We start from the raw sequence: 13,231 nt of genomic DNA on the forward strand, positions 1-13,231 counted from the left end.
AATTATATTTTTATGTTAAGTTCACGAAAAATATTACTTTCAGGTAATAATTTATTAATAATATTAGCAATTTTAGGTTAAAATAGTGAAATATCATTACCTCCAAATTCTTAAGTATTATACTTTGGATAAAAATGTTCATAGAATAATGAATTTTTTCCCATGAATCTTTCTCAATTATATTCTTCGTGAACAAAAACATAATAATAATAATAATAATAATAATATACAAAAAGTTTGATTTAGTATAATATTAATGATTTTGAGTAGTTAAAATTATTTATACTTTTAATATTTAATATATTAATCATTTATAATTTTACAAGTGAACATGATATTATTGTAAATTATGTAATTATTTAAAATAATATCTAAATTTGAGTTATTAAAAAGATTGATTTTATACATTGAAAAACAATATCTTTTTTCACTTCGAGACCATAATAATATTTTTTTTCATATCATATTATATCTTATATAAATAAATATGATATTTATGAAAGTTATTTAAAATATAAGTTTGATATGCTAATTATATGCTAAATTTATTTTTTCTCAAAAGTTAGATAGTGTAACAATTAAAATATTTCTATGTCAAATATTTATAATTTAATATTAAAGTATAACTTGTTGAAAAAAACATATATCACATGGATACTTTGGTAAAATATGCATCCAAGCAATCTTATATTCTTCCAACAAAACACTATAATCTTACATTCTTGCTAAACAAACTAAATAAGATAATACAATATTTTAGAGTAATATTGCATTCCAGTAATCTTATTCCCAAAGACAAACTTATATTATGTGAACCAAACGCCTCTTAAGAAATTTTATATTTGATGAGGTGTTTGGGGGCATTCATCATTGAATAGTGAAGGTAAACAATGAATAATGATTTTTAGTTTAACATGGTCAACATGTAACATCCTCAATACCGGGTTAGTGATCAAATCGTAAAGTTTTAGAATTTGGTGACTAAAGTAGAAGAATGAAATAATTCAATAATTATTTGAATTTATATAGGGAAGGTTATTTGGTAATTATTGAAGGAGATTAAGGGTATTATGGTCTTTTCCTTTAAAAGATATTCTTCCCCCTTTTATAAGAGTGAAAAACGTGGGAAGAGAGCTATCTGGAAGCTTTCTTCTTCTTGCTTTCTCTTCTTCACGTGGGGCTAGCTGCAAAAGGTAAGTTAATTTCAGTTGGATAATTCTTAAGTTTTAAGCTTAGTTTTGATTCTTTGGGTATTAAATAAGCTTAAGGAAAGCTTGTATGGGATTTAAACAATAAGATAAAGGAATTATGAAGGAAATTTCAATATGAGTTTTAAGATGAAATTTTGATATGGTATGGTTGTTGAGGTTTTATGGATGAATTTGACTTGTCATCAATCTAATTAAGAAGTAGGAAGTGTTAGAATTGGAATTAGAACACATTGAAAATTTGGTATGATTTTTGAATCTTATATGGAAGATAGAATTTTGAGTTTAAAGAAGTGATTATGGAGTAGAAATGAGTTTAAGTATGTGTATGAAAGTTAAGAATATTAAAGGGAATGAAGTATGATGTGTTGAACTGAAAATGAAGGATTTTCGAGCTCAAAATATGATTTCTGGGCAAGGGGAATCGGTACCCATTCAAGGGGAACCGATACCCCTTCAAACGAACAAGAATTTCCAGTATGTCATTGGGGAACCGATACCCCCATGGGGGGGAACCGATTCCCCCTAAAGGAAAATTGAGAATATGGGTTTAATTAGTTAGTTTAAGTTGCTAGTATCCAATTACAAGGTGTAGGTATCTAATGATGGTCTCGAAATGTACGTTTATGTAGATTCTACGCATAAAGCAATTCCGGAACGTTTGGCAAGTAAGATCGATCAAGGGAAAGATAAGAGATTGGAATTGGCTAGTGAGGCCAGGTGAGTGCATATTAGTTAGTTTATGGTGCTAAATGGAAACAAGACTTGTGACAAGTCTATTTCCTATGTTAGAATGCATGAATATATGATTATACGTATATGAATGACATGAATTGTATGTATGCATGAATATATGTGTTGACATGCTTTTGAATGTAATGTTATGAGAAGTATGTGCTATATAATGTATATATATATACATATGTGAAACTGAACTATGTGACTGCATGAGAAAGATATGAGCCATATGACATGATATAGGTGAATATGAGAAAGCAAAGTATGAGATATAAACTATGTGATCATAGTAAAATATAATTATATTTTTATATGATAAGTGAAATAAAATGGATAATATTGATCTATAGGAGGAAGTGAAAATAGTACACCAACTAGGGGATTTGAACATAAATGATAAGATGAACGTATAAGATAAGCTAGATGGGAAAGATTCATAGGTTTAAATAAAACTATAACACATGGGTTGAATGATGGAAATTTGTGAAGTTATAGGAGAAGATTATAAGAGCTATATGAAATTGAATTAAGTACAGATTAGATTATATATAGAAATAATAGAAGTGAAATATGTTTATAAGTCTGCCCTAGATGAATACGAAATATAAGAGTGCTATATGATTTATATTAGGATAATCTTGAGGATATATATATAGATAGATATGAAATGAAATGAAATGAGTTATATGAATACCCAATTATGTGATGAAATGGTGAATTACCTGAACATGTGAATATATATGTTTAAGAGAAGGCATACGATTAAGATATAAGCAATGTGACTATAAATATATGTGCTTTAAGTGATATGACTTATAAGTATTTCTATTATAATGTTACATGATATGTTATGTATGTTAAAGGAATTATGTGATGGTATAAGAATTGATAGGAAATATATATATGTGAAAACAAGTATATGTTACGAGACAAAACTTATGACTATAAGCTACGGGAAAGTGTTCTAGGTGTTTCAATATATTATATGAAGTATATGATCTTATGTGAACAAGATATGATAAGTATGTTTATATGAATAAAGGTGATTGGGTGAGAAATGATAGAAATTATATGAAAACATGACATATGTGACATGTGAATTATATGGAAATGATCTACGGGTAAGTGAACTACGTGACTATGTGATCATATGAAAAGAAGCTATGTGATACGTGATATGTGAAAGTGAATTACAAGTTTATGTGTATATTTGAAATGAAATAAATGATAACGCCCATGTTATGTGTCATGAGAGCTAGGGGTATAGTTGGCATGCCAAGAGTCGAGGGTTTATTCGGTTCTTTAGGACATATGTATATCCTTTGGAACCTGTGTGAAGTCTTGAAAGACACATACTTGATCCATAGTATATGTATATGATTCTTAAGGAATTCTACGTGGTCCTTATGGACATCATTCTACGGGCACTACGGTGCAATTCTACGGGCACTACGGTGCAATTCTACGGGCACTTCGGTGCATTTATACGAGCTGTGGTGACAGCATAGTGCACAACCTCTATAGACTCACATATCGATAGTTCTCACATATGTACATGGGCTAATCCAGAGATATGAACAAATATAAGTTAGTGGTATGATAAATGCTATGGAAATGATATGATGTTGTGTGTGTATAGTGTTTGATTGAAATAGTATGTGATTATATGATAAACCGTTAATGATGAATTATGTGTATGTATGTATTTACTGCAATTAAGCTGATATGATTTTTATACGATATGAAAAATGCATGAACTTGCTGTAACATGATAGAACAAAACATGCATGTATCAATATAGGTTTTAAAGTGCATTATAAGTTGTTATGCCTCACTAAGTCTTCGACTTAGCGTGTGATTGTTTCACACGTAGGTTTCGAGAAGAGTAAGGAGTGATGCGGAGCAAGACAGGTCAGTTTTCCTTACCAAAAGATCAGATCAGAAATATTTGATAAAGTATGTTTTTGGTTATGTATAAAGTGTTGGCATGTAATAAGTCATTAAGTACGAGCACTCTGATAAAGTCTGTATTTTGTTTTAAATAAAGTTTTAAATTTCCCGGGATTTTTCTTAAGAGTCAAGGTTTGAAAAGTCAATGTGACACTTCGGACTCGTATCCGGGGTCGGATACGGGTTGGGGGTGTTACATTTAATGGTATCAGAGCTATGGTTTAGCCGATTCTCGGCATAAATCGAAGTCCAAAATGTCATAAAAGGTGTACATGCCAACATAGATTGAAAAATTTCTGATCTGATAGTGTAAGGAATACGTTGTCTTGCTAATAAAATAAGAATAGTTTTATACAGTAGAAATCCGATCGTGATAATTTCGAAGTAAGTGAAAGGTGATATTCCTGATTGTGATAGCTATTCACTTGCCCTGGCCAGGCAGGATGAAGAGCGGACACCTCAGGAAATGCCTGGTAAGATCAAAAGTTGATCTCAGAAAGCTGAAATCATATCTGAATAATGATAGAAAATTTTCATTGGTTGGAATCGGAAAAACAATGTAGAGTAGTTTTGCTATTATGTGAATAAGATAGAATATGGTGAACGGGTGTCACCATAAGAATGTTAAAAAGATCTAATGACGTGATGATTACGTATAGAAGAACTCAAGGATAAGTGCATCAGTGACAAGCGTATAAGATGTATATGTCAGAGCTTATGAGTTTGAAACGAAGTGATAATATTGCGCATAAACAAGAGTATGTTTATGATAAGGGTTTGCGGTTAAGATGGAAAGAGTTAGCCTTGGCTAACTAGAGTATGTGATAAAAATGTACTGGAATTATAAGATATAAAATATTGTCAGGATATGATAACCAGATCTGCAATGGATCTGGATACAGTTGCATATTTGGATCATAGTAATGAGGTATAGTAAAGGAAAAGGAAGTAAGAATTTGTATATTTAAGTAAAGCTGAGGATTGATAAGAAGAGTTTGAGAATGTGTATATCGATGATCAAATTATAGGACACAGAAAGTCAGAATGTTGAGTTTGAGCAAAAGAAATTTCAGGATATATGAGAATAGAGGTGAAATTGATAAGTTGAGTAAGTGAATTTTTAAGATAATTTCGATTTGACAGGATGTATGTGTTTGGTGGATTAGGGTTTGTACCCTAGATTGAACATATATTATTGACTAGCGGTTAGAGTAAAAGTGATAGAATAATAAGATGGAAGGAAAAAGGTAAAGTTGAGTTAATTGATTATGATGTGAATTTGAATATGATTGTATATTCTGAGCAGATAGCTATGATGTAGAAACTGAGATAAGTATTTGCATGGAATCTTCAGGAAGAAAAATACAAGTATAAGAATGATAAAGAATGAAGTTATGTATAAGAAAAGGGTTATTAAAGTAATGAGGATGCAATGAAGATTGGTACATAAAGATGAGTATAAGTGATAAGACAAGAGTATATGAATATGAAAGGAAATATATGATTTATGTATAAGGAATAAGGAGTAAAGAAATGGAAGGGATTGATTTAAAGGATCAGATACGATGACTATGGAAGTACAGAGGACAATTTTTGATATAGACACATTGAAAAAGATTTAAAGTTATGTTTTGGTCAAAGGATGACGAAATACAAGTTTGGTATGGTTATAAGGTAATTAAAGGTTGATAAAGAATTTGATTGATTAAGGATTTTGAGTGATAAGAACTGATGCTATTGGTTATATGATAAGTAACATGATAAGGATGTATAAAGGAAAAAGGTAGTTGAAGAACTAAGAGAAAGAAAGATTAAGTCAGGGAAGCAACATAAGAACATTAGAAGATATGTTCCTATTAAGATGTGCAGTGAAAATTCGAGGACGAATTTTCTTATAAGGAGAGGAGATTTGTAACATCCTCAATACCGGGTTAGTGATCAAATCGTAAAGTTTTAGAATTTGGTGACTAAAGTAGAAGAATGAAATAATTCAATAATTATTTGAATTTATATAGGGAAGGTTATTTGGTAATTATTGAAGGAGATTAAGGGTATTATGGTCTTTTCCTTTAAAAGATATTCTTCCCCCTTTTATAAGAGTGAAAAACGTGGGAAGAGAGCTATCTGGAAGCTTTCTTCTTCTTTCTTTCTCTTCTTCACGTGGGGCTAGCTGCAAAAGGTAAGTTAATTTCAGTTGGATAATTCTTAAGTTTTAAGCTTAGTTTTGATTCTTTGGGTATTAAATAAGCTTAAGGAAAGCTTGTATGGGATTTAAACAATAAGATAAAGGAATTATGAAGGAAATTTCAATATGAGTTTTAAGATGAAATTTTGATATGGTATGGTTGTTGAGGTTTTATGGATGAATTTGACTTGTCATCAATCTAATTAAGAAGTAGGAAGTGTTAGAATTGGAATTAGAACACATTGAAAATTTGGTATGATTTTTGAATCTTATATGGAAGATAGAATTTTGAGTTTAAAGAAGTGATTATGGAGTAGAAATGAGTTTAAGTATGTGTATGAAAGTTAAGAATATTAAAGGGAATGAAGTATGATGTGTTGAACTGAAAATGAAGGATTTTCGAGCTCAAAATATGATTTCTGGGCAAGGGGAATCGGTACCCATTCAAGGGGAACCGATACCCCTTCAAACGAACAAGAATTTCCAGTATGTCATTGGGGAACCGATACCCCCATGGGGGGGGAACCGATTCCCCCTAAAGGAAAATTGAGAATATGGGTTTAATTAGTTAGTTTAAGTTGCTAGTATCCAATTACAAGGTGTAGGTATCTAATGATGGTCTCGAAATGTACGTTTATGTAGATTCTACGCATAAAGCAATTCCGGAACGTTTGGCAAGTAAGATCGATCAAGGGAAAGATAAGAGATTGGAATTGGCTAGTGAGGCCAGGTGAGTGCATATTAGTTAGTTTATGGTGCTAAATGGAAACAAGACTTGTGACAAGTCTATTTCCTATGTTAGAATGCATGAATATATGATTATACGTATATGAATGACATGAATTGTATGTATGCATGAATATATGTGTTGACATGCTTTTGAATGTAATGTTATGAGAAGTATGTGCTATATAATGTATATATATATACATATGTGAAACTGAACTATGTGACTGCATGAGAAAGATATGAGCCATATGACATGATATAGGTGAATATGAGAAAGCAAAGTATGAGATATAAACTATGTGATCATAGTAAAATATAATTATATTTTTATATGATAAGTGAAATAAAATGGATAATATTGATCTATAGGAGGAAGTGAAAATAGTACACCAACTAGGGGATTTGAACATAAATGATAAGATGAACGTATAAGATAAGCTAGATGGGAAAGATTCATAGGTTTAAATAAAACTATAACACATGGGTTGAATGATGGAAATTTGTGAAGTTATAGGAGAAGATTATAAGAGCTATATGAAATTGAATTAAGTAACAGATTAGATTATATATAGAAATAATAGAAGTGAAATATGTTTATAAGTCTGCCCTAGATGAATACGAAATATAAGAGTGCTATATGATTTATATTAGGATAATCTTGAGGATATATATATAGATAGATATGAAATGAAATGAAATGAGTTATATGAATACCCAATTATGTGATGAAATGGTGAATTACCTGAACATGTGAATATATGTTTAAGAGAAGGCATACGATTAAGATATAAGCAATGTGACTATAAATATATGTGCTTTAAGTGATATGACTTATAAGTATTTCTATTATAATGTTACATGATATGTTATGTATGTTAAAGGAATTATGTGATGGTATAAGAATTGATAGGAAATATATATATGTGAAAACAAGTATATGTTACGAGACAAAACTTATGACTATAAGCTACGGGAAAGTGTTCTAGGTGTTTCAATATATTATATGAAGTATATGATCTTATGTGAACAAGATATGATAAGTATGTTTATATGAATAAAGGTGATTGGGTGAGAAATGATAGAAATTATATGAAAACATGACATATGTGACATGTGAATTATATGGAAATGATCTACGGGTAAGTGAACTACGTGACTATGTGATCATATGAAAAGAAGCTATGTGATACGTGATATGTGAAAGTGAATTACAAGTTTATGTGTATATTTGAAATGAAATAAATGATAACGCCCATGTTATGTGTCATGAGAGCTAGGGGTATAGTTGGCATGCCAAGAGTCGAGGGTTTATTCGGTTCTTTAGGACATATGTATATCCTTTGGAACCTGTGTGAAGTCTTGAAAGACACATACTTGATCCATAGTATATGTATATGATTCTTAAGGAATTCTACGTGGTCCTTATGGACATCATTCTACGGGCACTACGGTGCAATTCTACGGGCACTACGGTGCAATTCTACGGGCACTTCGGTGCATTTATACGAGCTGTGGTGACAGCATAGTGCACAACCTCTATAGACTCACATATCGATAGTTCTCACATATGTACATGGGCTAATCCAGAGATATGAACAAATATAAGTTAGTGGTATGATAAATGCTATGGAAATGATATGATGTTGTGTGTGTATAGTGTTTGATTGAAATAGTATGTGATTATATGATAAACCGTTAATGATGAATTATGTGTATGCATGTATTTACTGCAATTAAGCTGATATGATTTTATACGATATGAAAAATGCATGAACTTGCTGTAACATGATAGAACAAAACATGCATGTATCAATATAGGTTTTAAAGTGCATTATAAGTTGTTATGCCTCACTAAGTCTTCGACTTAGCGTGTGATTGTTTCACACGTAGGTTTCGAGAAGAGTAAGGAGTGATGCGGAGCAAGACAGGTCAGTTTTCCTTACCAAAAGATCAGATCAGAAATATTTGATAAAGTATGTTTTTGGTTATGTATAAAGTGTTGGCATGTAATAAGTCATTAAGTACGAGCACTCTGATAAAGTCTGTATTTTGTTTTAAATAAAGTTTTAAATTTCCCGGGATTTTTCTTAAGAGTCAAGGTTTGAAAAGTCAATGTGACACTTCGGACTCGTATCCGGGTCGGATACGGGTTGGGGGTGTTACACAACATGCTTCTATATTAGAATTAGGTCATAAACAAGTCAAGTCGGTATTATTAAATTAAACTTAACTCAATAGTTTAAAACTAAGTTGACTCAATTTGAAAGCACGTGATCTTAAAATTGTCAAGTTTGATTCAAACTCAAAATTAAAAATTGAAGCTCGACTCGATTTCGAAATCGAAAAATTGAAGCTTGATTTGAGCTCCAAAAAGAGTTGAACTCGAAAATTTTTCATACTTAGTTCGATTGAATGTCGAAGTCGAACTCAGTTTAAACTCGAACTCGAACTTAAACCCTAAATCCTAACTACATGAAAACTTATATTACATTTTAAAAAACAACATATAAATATTAATATTGATAATAATTTAATTTAAAAAAATTAAAATCAATATATTATTTTTTCTAAGTTGCTTGCAAGCTTTTCAAGTATAGTATTTTTTCGAGTTGCTCGCGACCTTTTCAAGTTGAGTATCAAGTAACTCGTTTTTGCTCGTTAATAACTTGAGTCGAATTCAAGCTCGAGTCTAATCTATTAACAAATATTCACCAAAACTTGACCAAATTAAACTAAAATAATTTATGATTTATCTCGTTTTATTTAGGGTCTTGATTAAAATCACCAAGTCCAACACACTTCTCACAAATCACAGCTTCCCTATTTCATACTCTTTGTATTGGAATTCAGCTTGATTCCATTCATTATATTTGATATTCCCCCCTCCCCAAAAGCAGTTTCATTTCAATGAAATATCATTTATTTAAAAATTAATTTTGAAATTAGCATTATTTATAAGAAAACAATCGATAATTTTTTTATAATTTTTATTATTTAAGATATTAGTACGAATAAATTCAAAATTTATATTTGAGAATTTAAAATCAAGTGAGATTTTTAAACTTAATATTGTCTAATTATTAATTTTATCAAATATTTAAATATAATTTTTTAGACACTCATTAAATGATTAAAGATAAAATTTATACACTTGAATTGTCATCATTATTCGGTACGTACTTATGCATACATATGTTTTAGACATGTATTTTGTGTGCATTCTTTATCTTTAGATAATTCGTATAATTTTATCGTAAAATAATCTTAAATTATATTTTACGTATGGTGGGTTTGGATTTAATATTTCAATGACTTGAGTGTTATATGGTGTAGACTTAGTTGGCTCATCTTCTCGACTCATGAATCCAAATTTTATCATTTTCCATGATTCAACAATTTTGTTTACTTAAGTTCCAACCATATATGCTATATGTGTTGTTTCGTAATTTATAATAATTTAACGAGACTAGCATAATATTTATTTATATTGTTAATTAAGTCAATATTTTTTTATTATAAAATTATTTTAAAATTATATATTTACACAAACGTGACAAAATAGATTATATGAAAAAAATATTTCATCTTTAGTTGATAACACATATGTATACTGTATATATAATTTTTTAAATTTGAATCTTCTAAAGATTTTTAATAGTGAAGTTAATCAATGAATTCAAGTAATTCATTTTCGTAGGAGATAATTTTTTTGTAAAATTAAAAAAATGACAAGACTTAGGTTCAAACCCCTACGTTAGCTTCTTCTTTCAATTTATTTTTTCTACCGTCAAGATCCTGTCTGAGGGAGGCCTTGGCTTAAAGGAGTTAAGTTGTTGGAACAAAGCTTGCCACTTGGTGTTGATGAAGCAGATCTTGGCGAATAAAGGTTCCCTTTGAGCTGTCTGGGTCCATGCTCATGTTGTTAAGGGACGTGATTTTTGGAGTATGGATCCTAAAGGGTCTATGAGATAGGATATGAGGAAGTTGTTGGCTTTGCGTGGGGAGGCTCACCCTATTATTGTTGTTGCTGACCTGTACAGGCTTAATGCTCGTATGGTGCGGTCGGAGATAAGGCTGAAGAGAGATAGGGTCCCGTGGCATAAGCTGATATGGTTCTCACTTTACGTGCCTAAACATGCTATCATTGTTTGGATGGTCATTTTGGAAAGACTCGGTACGAGACACAGGCTGGTTTGTTCGATGATTGAGACTGAACTTATGTGTGATCTGCGGGTTGCTGAAGAAATTAGAGACTATATTTTCTTTAATGCTCTTTTTCGCGGTTGATTTGGGGGGAAGTCCTTGTCATTTGCGGCCTGCAGAGAGCTGTGATTGAGTGGAATCGAGAATTAAACTTGCTTAGAATGCTTTAGTTTACTTCATTAAGAGAAAACAAAATAGAAGGATTTTTTTAAAATCAAACTAGCAGTAGCGAGGTGGTTTTGGAGGTTGTTAAAGAGCTCATCATAAAAGGTAGCTGACAGGTGTATAGACATGAGTGATAGTATGAATGTCTTTCTGTGTACAGCTTGGGGGATTGTTCCCTGAATGAGGCCTGCCTTTTTGAGGGTGCTCATTGCTTGTGTGAACAACTTGGCTGGATTCCTTAGATATTAATGAATTCACTTATCCAAAGAAAATAAAAAATGATTGAGAACATGATTTTCTTTGACAATTCTTTTATAATATTGAAATTAAAAAGAAACGCAGTTCAAACAACCCATTGCAGACAAATAAAGGAATATTAGCAGGAAACAAACAAGCAATGAAATAATAATAGTAGGAGGCAGTGTGCCTGCAAAGCCTGGAATTGGGACATCAATGAATGAAACAACGTGATTTCCTGCACAGATTCCCCCCCTCTGCAATATTTAAACCTTTAACATCCTCACAACGCCTTTCATTAACTATGTTTCTCATCACTCACCAAACGTAACAAAGATAACTAGAATGCCTCGACATTTCTGTCTTTTTCTCTTCTTCTAATTTATGAAATACTATTCATTTTAAAAGAAATTAAATCTACTTGAATAAACAAATATTTTTATACTCGTACCTAGAGAATTTGTGATATTGATGATATCTCTACCGAGTATTCATCTGCTGCTGGAGTTACATGGCATCTAGCTAGGTAAATCTACCGTCTTTTTTCCCCACTTTAAATGATATCTTATAAAGTATTTTGGTTTGATTAAACAGTTCATTACACAATATATAATTTAAACAGAATGGAAAGAAAATGCTTTAATCGGCTAGAAATGGTGGGTCGCAAAAGAAAAATAGTGCAACGGCATGACTCATTATTCCTTTTGTGTATTATATTCAACATTTTTCTTTTTCGTTCAAGTAAATTCCATTTTCTTTCTCCTAAATGTGGCCAAGGATTTGTTTTTCTTTTTTGTTTATCAAGTTTGAACTGAGAAAATTCAAGACTAGGCAATTTCTTTTGAACAGGTATGGACGAGACATTGTTGAACCTGCAATCAAACCTGGGAAGACAGCTTTGGTATGAAAATTTCCCTTTAATACCAAAACACTTTCTCCTAAACAAGTCTGTTACATGGAATCATAGTTTTCTCCTAGTTATGATAATGAATGGGTTTAATTTTTTCCATCAGGGCTGTTACAATAATGTCCTCAGCTGGCAGATAAGCTATGAAGGAAAGCTGTATATCATATCGTGAATCAAAACCAAGCCTCTGACCACAGAACTGCAAGGGAATGACAGTACCACATGATTCTCACCACCTCAGTTAAACGCTCAGCAAGTTACTTTGTATATAGAAAAATCAGCATGTAATATTTATTTCCAGTGGTGAGATATCCATATTCAAGTATGTTGCAAAAGAAATACCATTTCACTCAACCCTGTTCACTTACTCATACTTCGACTGAGCATCTGAGACTTGTTAATGCAATCAAAGAGTGAAGCTAAAGCATAATAAAAGGCTAGATCATCCCTGTTACCGAGTCATATCATTCATCAACGCTTACGAATTTATACCAACACTAAACCAATGCCAGAGTGCAAGGCCAAGAAAGAGTCTCTCTTCCATAAAAATGAAAAAGATCAAAATTAAACCTAAGTTTACCATTTCAATTGAACTGACAAGGCAACAATATCACACCCCTTCCCACGAACTGCTTATATTTTATTCTTTATTCAATATCTGCTACATTGCACAGCGGCTTTTCCCACAGAGACCGAGACATGATCCATCCCACGTCCTTTAAACAAAAATATAAGTGGGAACGAAGGATATCTTCTGCACTTTAACACCCTATATACTAACCAACTACATCCCCAAACACGAGTTCTATCAAAATAGTCTCCAATTTATGGGAAGAACCCCAGTAAAGGAAAATCCCTGCAAGGTTCCATCATAAATACACATTACTAGCCCCACTCATAACGTTTTGC

The 13,231-nt window shown here is 31.4% G+C and overlaps 1 pseudogene; it reads left to right on the plus strand.

Moving 5' to 3' along the window:
• LOC120161772 overlaps positions 1–13,231 on the plus strand; it is a 35,159-nt pseudogene that overhangs the window by 7,780 nt on the left and 14,148 nt on the right.

This window comes from Hibiscus syriacus, unplaced genomic scaffold, assembly GCF_006381635.1.
Source record: "Hibiscus syriacus cultivar Baekdansim isolate YM2019G1 unplaced genomic scaffold, ASM638163v2 tig00111402_pilon, whole genome shotgun sequence".
Classification (NCBI taxonomy): Eukaryota; Viridiplantae; Streptophyta; class Magnoliopsida; order Malvales; family Malvaceae; genus Hibiscus; species Hibiscus syriacus.